This window comes from Palaemon carinicauda, chromosome 5 (assembly GCF_036898095.1).
Source record: "Palaemon carinicauda isolate YSFRI2023 chromosome 5, ASM3689809v2, whole genome shotgun sequence".
Taxonomy (NCBI): Eukaryota; Metazoa; Arthropoda; class Malacostraca; order Decapoda; family Palaemonidae; genus Palaemon; species Palaemon carinicauda.
The window spans coordinates 85,153,107-85,159,572 of record NC_090729.1 but is presented as its reverse complement, the minus strand read 5'-3'; positions in this window follow the sequence as shown (position 1 = coordinate 85,159,572).

Here is a 6,466-nt window from a genome sequence, read left to right as displayed (position 1 = left end):
GGAGAAAAAAATGAGAAAGCATAATATTGTGGGAAAGATAGGAAAATGGGTAAAAGAATTCCTGCAAAACAGAAAACAGATAGTGGTTGCAAATGACGAGAAATCAGATGAAGCCCAGGTAATATCTGGTGTGCCCCAAGGTACGGTATTAGCTGCACTGCTATTTGTTATTATGATCTCAGACATAGATTGTGATGTTGAAAACTCCGTAGTGAGAAGTTTCGCCGATGACACAAGAATAAGTAGAGAAATTACTTGTGATGAAGATAGGAACTCACTACAAAGAGATCTAAACAAAATATATGAATGGGCGGAGATAAATAGGATGGTATTTAACTCCGATAAATTCGAATCAATAAATTATGGAAACAGAGAAGGAATGGTGTATGCATACAAGGGACCTAATAATGAGACAATCACAAACAAGGAAGCAATTAAAGACCTTGGTGTAATTTTAAATAGGAATATGTTATGCAACGACCAAATAGCAACACTGTTGGCTAAATGTAAAGCAAAAATGGAAATGTTATTCAGACACTTTAAAACAAGAAAAGCTGAACACATGATTATGCTTTACAAAACTTATGTGCGTAGTACACTCGAGTACTGCAATGTGATATGGTACCCACACTACCAAAAGGATATTGCGCAAATAGAGAGTGTACAAAGGTCCTATACTGCTAGAATAGAAGAAGTTAAGGACCTTGACTACTGGGAAAGACTGCAATTTTTAAAACTATACAGTCTAGAAAGTAGAAGAGAACGCTACATGATAATACAAACATGGAAGCAAATAGAAGGAATTGCTGAAAACATCATGGAGCTTAAAGTATCAGAAAGAGCAAGCCGAGGTAGATTAATAGTGCCAAAAAGCATTCCAGGTAAACTGAGAAAGGCGCACAGGACATTAATCCACTACGCACCAGCATCGATAATGCAGCTACTATTTAATGTGCTGCCAGCTCATCTAAGAAACATATCAGGAGTGAGCGTAGATGTGTTTAAGAATCAGCTCGATAAATACCTAAGATGCATCCCAGACCATCCAAGACTGGAAGATGCAAAATACACCGGAAGATGCATTAGCAACTCTCTGGTGGATATACGAGGTGCCTCACACTGAGGGACCTGGGGGAACCCAAACAAAAAATAAGGCAATAAGGTAAGGCTCTCTCTCTCTCTCTCTCTCTCTCTCTCTCTCTCCTGAGGAAAATAATCTCTCTCCTGAGGAAAATAACCTCTCTCTCTCTCTCTCTCACCTCTCTCTCTCTCTCTCTCTCTCTTGAGGAAAATAATCTCTCTCTCTCTCTCTCTCTCTCTTTTGAGGAAAAAATCTCTCGACGAAAATAACCTCTCTCTCTCTCTCTCTCTCTCTCTCTCTCTCTCTCTCTCTCTCCTGAGGAAAATAATCTGTCTTTCTCTCTCTTGAGGAAAATACCCCTCTCTCTCTCTCTCTCTTGAGGAAAATAATCTCTCTCTCTCTCTCTCTCTCTCTCTCTCTCTCTCTTGAGGAAAATAATCTCTCCCTCTCTCTCTTGAGGAAAATAATCTCTCTCTCTTTTGAGAAAAATAATCTCTCGACGAAAATAACCTCTCTCTCTCTCTCTCTCTCTCTCTCTCTCTCTCTCTCTCTTTTGAGGAAAATAATCTCTTGAGGAAAATAACCCCCCCCTCTCTCTCTCTCTCTCTCTCTCTCTCTCTCTCTTGAGGAAAATAATCTCTCTTGAGGAAAATAACCCCCCCCCCTCTCTCTCTCTCTCTCTCTCTCTCTCTCTCTCTCTCTCGAGGAAAATAATCTCTCTCTTTTGAGGAAATTAATCTCTCTTGAGGAAAATACCCCCTCTCTCTCTCTCTTGAGGAAAATACCCCCCTCTCTCTCTCTCTCTCTCTTGAGGAAAATACCCCCCTCTCTCTCTCTCTCTTGAGGAAAATACCCCCTCTCTCTCTCTCTCTTGAGGAAAATACCCCCCTCTCTCTCTCTCTCGAGGAAAATACCCCCAATCTCTCTCTCTCTCTCTCTCTCTCTCTCTCTCTCTCTCTGGTGGATATACGAGGTGCCTCACACTGAGGGACCTGGGGGAACCCAAACATAAAATAAGGCAATAAGGCAAGGCTCTCTCTCTCTCTCGAGGAAAATAATCTCTTTTGGGGAAATTAACCTCTCTTGAGGAAAATAATCTCTCTTTTGAGGAAATTAATCTCTCTCTTGAGGAAAATACCCCCCTCTCTCTCTCTCTCTTGAGGAAAATACCCCCCTCTCTCTCTCTCTCTCTTGATGAAAATACCCCCCTCTCTCTCTCTCTCTCTCTCTTGAGGAAAATACCCCCCTCTCTCTCTCTCTATTGATGAAAATACCCCCCTCTCTCTCTCTCTCTCTTGAGGAAAATACCCCCCTCTCTCTCTCTCTCTTGAGGAAAATACCCCCCTCTCTCTCTCTCTCTCGAGGAAAATAATCTCTCTTTTGAGGAAATTAATCTCTCTCTTGAGGAAAATACCCCCTCTCTCTCTCTCTCTCTTGAGGAAAATACCCCCCCTCTCTCTCTCTATCTCTCTCTCTTGAGGAAAATACCCCCCCCCTCTCTCTCTCTCTCTCTCTCTCTCTCTCTCTCTCTCACCGGAATGTGAGAAGTACCTTGATTCGTTCAAAAGGAAATCCATTATCGAGTTTTAACATTTTGAGAAACTTGATTTGGGCGAAACCAAAGCCTCAGATGACGATATAAACAGACCTGAATGGTGCCATTTGTAGCGCCCTCTGTCCTACTTAACACGGTGTACTGTAAGCATTACATTAGTTTTTCCAGTGTTTCTTCGTCCCTCATTTCAATTGCTTTATTACCCATGTCAACGAAGTTGGAAGGAGGTTATGTTTTAACCCCCTGCTTGTGCGTATTGGTTTGTGTGTGTGTAATTGTTTGTTGTGAACAGCTTCCTGACTACAATTTTAATCATACAGGTTTCATTACTCTACATATATATATATATATATATATATATATTATATATATATATATATATATATATATATTTTCCAAGGTAGTAGGTTGGCCAGGGCACCAGTCGCCCGTTGAGATACTACCACTAGAGAGGTATTGGATCTTTTGACTGGCCAGACAGTATTGCATTGGACCCCTCTCTCTAGTCGCGGCTTATTTTTTCATTGCCTACACTTACACAAAATAGTCTGGCCTATTCTTTACATATTCTCGTCTTTCCTCATACATCTGACAACACTGAGATACTTAACACTTCTTCACCCAAGGGGTTAATTACTGCACTGCAATTCTTTCAGTGTACTTTCCTCTTGGTAAGGGTAGAAGAGACTCTTTAGCTGTGGTAAGCAGCTCTTCTAGGAGAGGGACACTCCAAAATTAAACCACTGTTCTCTAGTCTTGGGTAGTGCCATAGCCTCTGTACCATGGTCTTCCACTGTCTTGGGTTGGAGTTCTCTTACTTGAGGGTACACTCGGGCACACTATTATATCTTATTATTTTTTTTCTTCCTCTTGTTTTTTTGAAATGGTGTGTTGGGCAGGCTTTTTCTGATTATTTTTCTTCTCAAAACCATCCTTACTGTCCTCCCTTCAGTTGAAGTGGCTATCCTGGAGGGTATTTAGCCTTGCATGGTGTATCGGCTCCTCCATGTTGACCAGTTTTTCCGACTTTTTACTATAGTCTATGGGTATCATCAATCACTTTGTTTATAATTCTGTACGTATTGTTTTTGTTATAATTCTTGTTAATCTAGTTTTTAAGTATGCTGTCTCTTTTTTATTTCTATTAATTCTTATGCTGTCTGGAGACATTGAGCGAAATCCGGGACCAGTACGTCCTAGATTTCGTCAATGTCGTCTTCTGTATTGCAATATTCGTGGTCTTCATGCAAATATCCAAGACCTTACAGTTGCGTCCAGACAGTATCATATTCTTTTGTGCTCAGAAACTTTGGTTTCTAATATGAGGCACTCATCTGAGCTCCTTATAACTGGTTTTAAGAAGCCAATAATGTTGAAACGTGATGCCATCCCTAGGGCCAGGGGAATGGCGGTGTATATTAGGACCGAGTACCCTGCTTCTCATAAGTCCTGCTATCAATGTGGATGTCATGAGATTCAGGTAATAAAAGTTTGTGGCAGGCATAACAACTTTTATTTGTGTTCGATCTACCGGAATCCAGACATAGATGATTCTATCTTCGATTGTCTTCTTACCATTATAGCTAAGATACAAGAAGATGATAGAAAGGCTTCTTTGTCTTTGTTGGTGATTTTAATGCTCACCATAGGGAGTGGTTAAGTTCTATCTCTCCTACCGATCACCATGGCTTAAGAGCTTTAGACTTTGCCTCTGAATCAGACTGTGAGCAAATCATAAATGAAGCTACTCACAGGTCTGGTAATTGCTTGGACCTTGTATACACTGACTCCCCTGGCGTTATAACTGGTAAGGTTGGTTCTCCAGTCGGGACATCTGATCATACCTTGATTTCATTATTAGTGAAGACTGAGCAGCCTGTCCCTGATATATCATATTCTTGTAAAATTTATATGAAATCCCAAGCAGACTGGAATGGGATTTTACATGATCTTTTGTGCTTGAATTGGTCACAATTATATAATAGTGTAGATCCTGTTGTCCCTTTGAATGAGAATCTAGTCAACGTAATTGATAGGCGTATCCCTTCTCGTGTGCTAAGGTACCGAGTGAAGGACAAACCGTGGTTCAATGATGATTGTAGACGTGCTTTTTTGGAGAAGCAGGAGGCCTATCAACTTTGGAAGGGTAACAGATCAGATTTCACCTGGAACAACTATACTCAGCTTCGAGCTTTTGCTCAGAGAGTTTATGCCTCAACTGAAAAGGAGTACAATTTAACCATAAAAGAAACACTTTCTGGTACAACTCAGGAACATAAATGGTGGTCTACCCTTAAATCTGCACTCTTTGGTGTAGATGCAACAGTTCCTCCTTTACTTAAACTAGATGGCTCAGTCACTCACTGTCCAAAGGAAAAGGCAACCCTTTTGGCTGATGTTTTTGACAGTAAACAGAGTAATGAAAAACTTGAACTTCCTCATTCCTGTTTTCCTGAGGCTAAACTAACTAGTTTAGCTTTTCGATCTCGTGAGATTAAAGCTCTGTTGATGGACCTTGATGCTTATGGAGGTGTAGACCCAAATGGTATTTTTCCTTTTGTTTTTTATAAAGACAGCAGATTTCTTAGCTCCAAAATTATATGTTATTTTGCGGAAGTTAGCAAGAAGAGGAGCTTTTAGCACTAGTTGGAGAATTGGTAATGTTACTCCTCTATGTAAATGTGTTTGTGGTAGCTCAAGTCCCACTGATTACCGCCCAATTTCCATAACTCCCATATTATCTAAAGTTTTTGAACGTCTTCTGGCAAAACGTCTTAATAGGTTTGCTGAAGGTAATCATCTACTCCCTAGTTTGCAATTTGGTTTTCGTAAAGGCCTTGGAGCATGTGATGCCCTTTTTACAATCTCCAATGCTGTACAGAAATCCCTTGATTGTGGTCGGGAAGTTCGTATGATTGGCCTTGATTTTAGTGCTGCCTTTGACCGTGTTAATCATGAGGCCCTTGTTTTCAAACTGAAACAGTTGGAGTGGGTGGGTCGTTTCTTAGCATTATTACTGATTTTTTAAGTAATAGATCTCAAAGAGTTGTTGTTGATGGGCACCATAGTGATTATAGGAATGTGATATCCGGTGTTCCACAGGGTAGTGTTCTTGGCCCATTACTTTTCATACTATATACACATGACATGTGGTTTGGCCTAGAAAACAAGCTTGTTGCATATGCAGATGATGCTACTCTCTTTGCATCAATTCCATCCCCTGAATGTAGATCTAGGGTTGGTGAATCCCTTAATAGAGATTTAGCTAGAATTAGTGCATGGTGCAAATTATGGGGTATGAAGTTGAATCCTAACAAAACTCAAAGTATGATTGAAAGTAGGTCAAGGACGGTGGTTCCTCAACATCCGGATCTCAGTATTGATAATGTTTCTTTAAATATGTATGACTCTTTCAAAATTTTAGGTGTGATTCTCGACAGTAAATTTACTTTTGAGAAACATATAAGGTCTGTGTCTTCTTCAATTTCACAAAAAATAGGCTTATTGAGAAAGTCTTTCAAGATTTTCGGTGATCAATCTATTTTGAAGAAGTGGTTTTTAAATTCTTTCATTCTACCTTGTTTTGAGTATTGTTCTCCTGTCTGGTCTTCAGCTGCTGATTCTCATCTTCAATTTGTTGGACAGAAACTTACGGTCTATTAAATTTCTTATTCCTGATCTAGATATTAATCTCTGGCACCGTCGTTCAATTAGTTCATTATGTATGTTGCATAAGATTTTTCACAACTCTGACCATCCTTTACATTCAGATCTCCCAGGACAATTCTATCCTGTTCGTAATACTAGGCAGGCAGTTAATTCTAATAGCC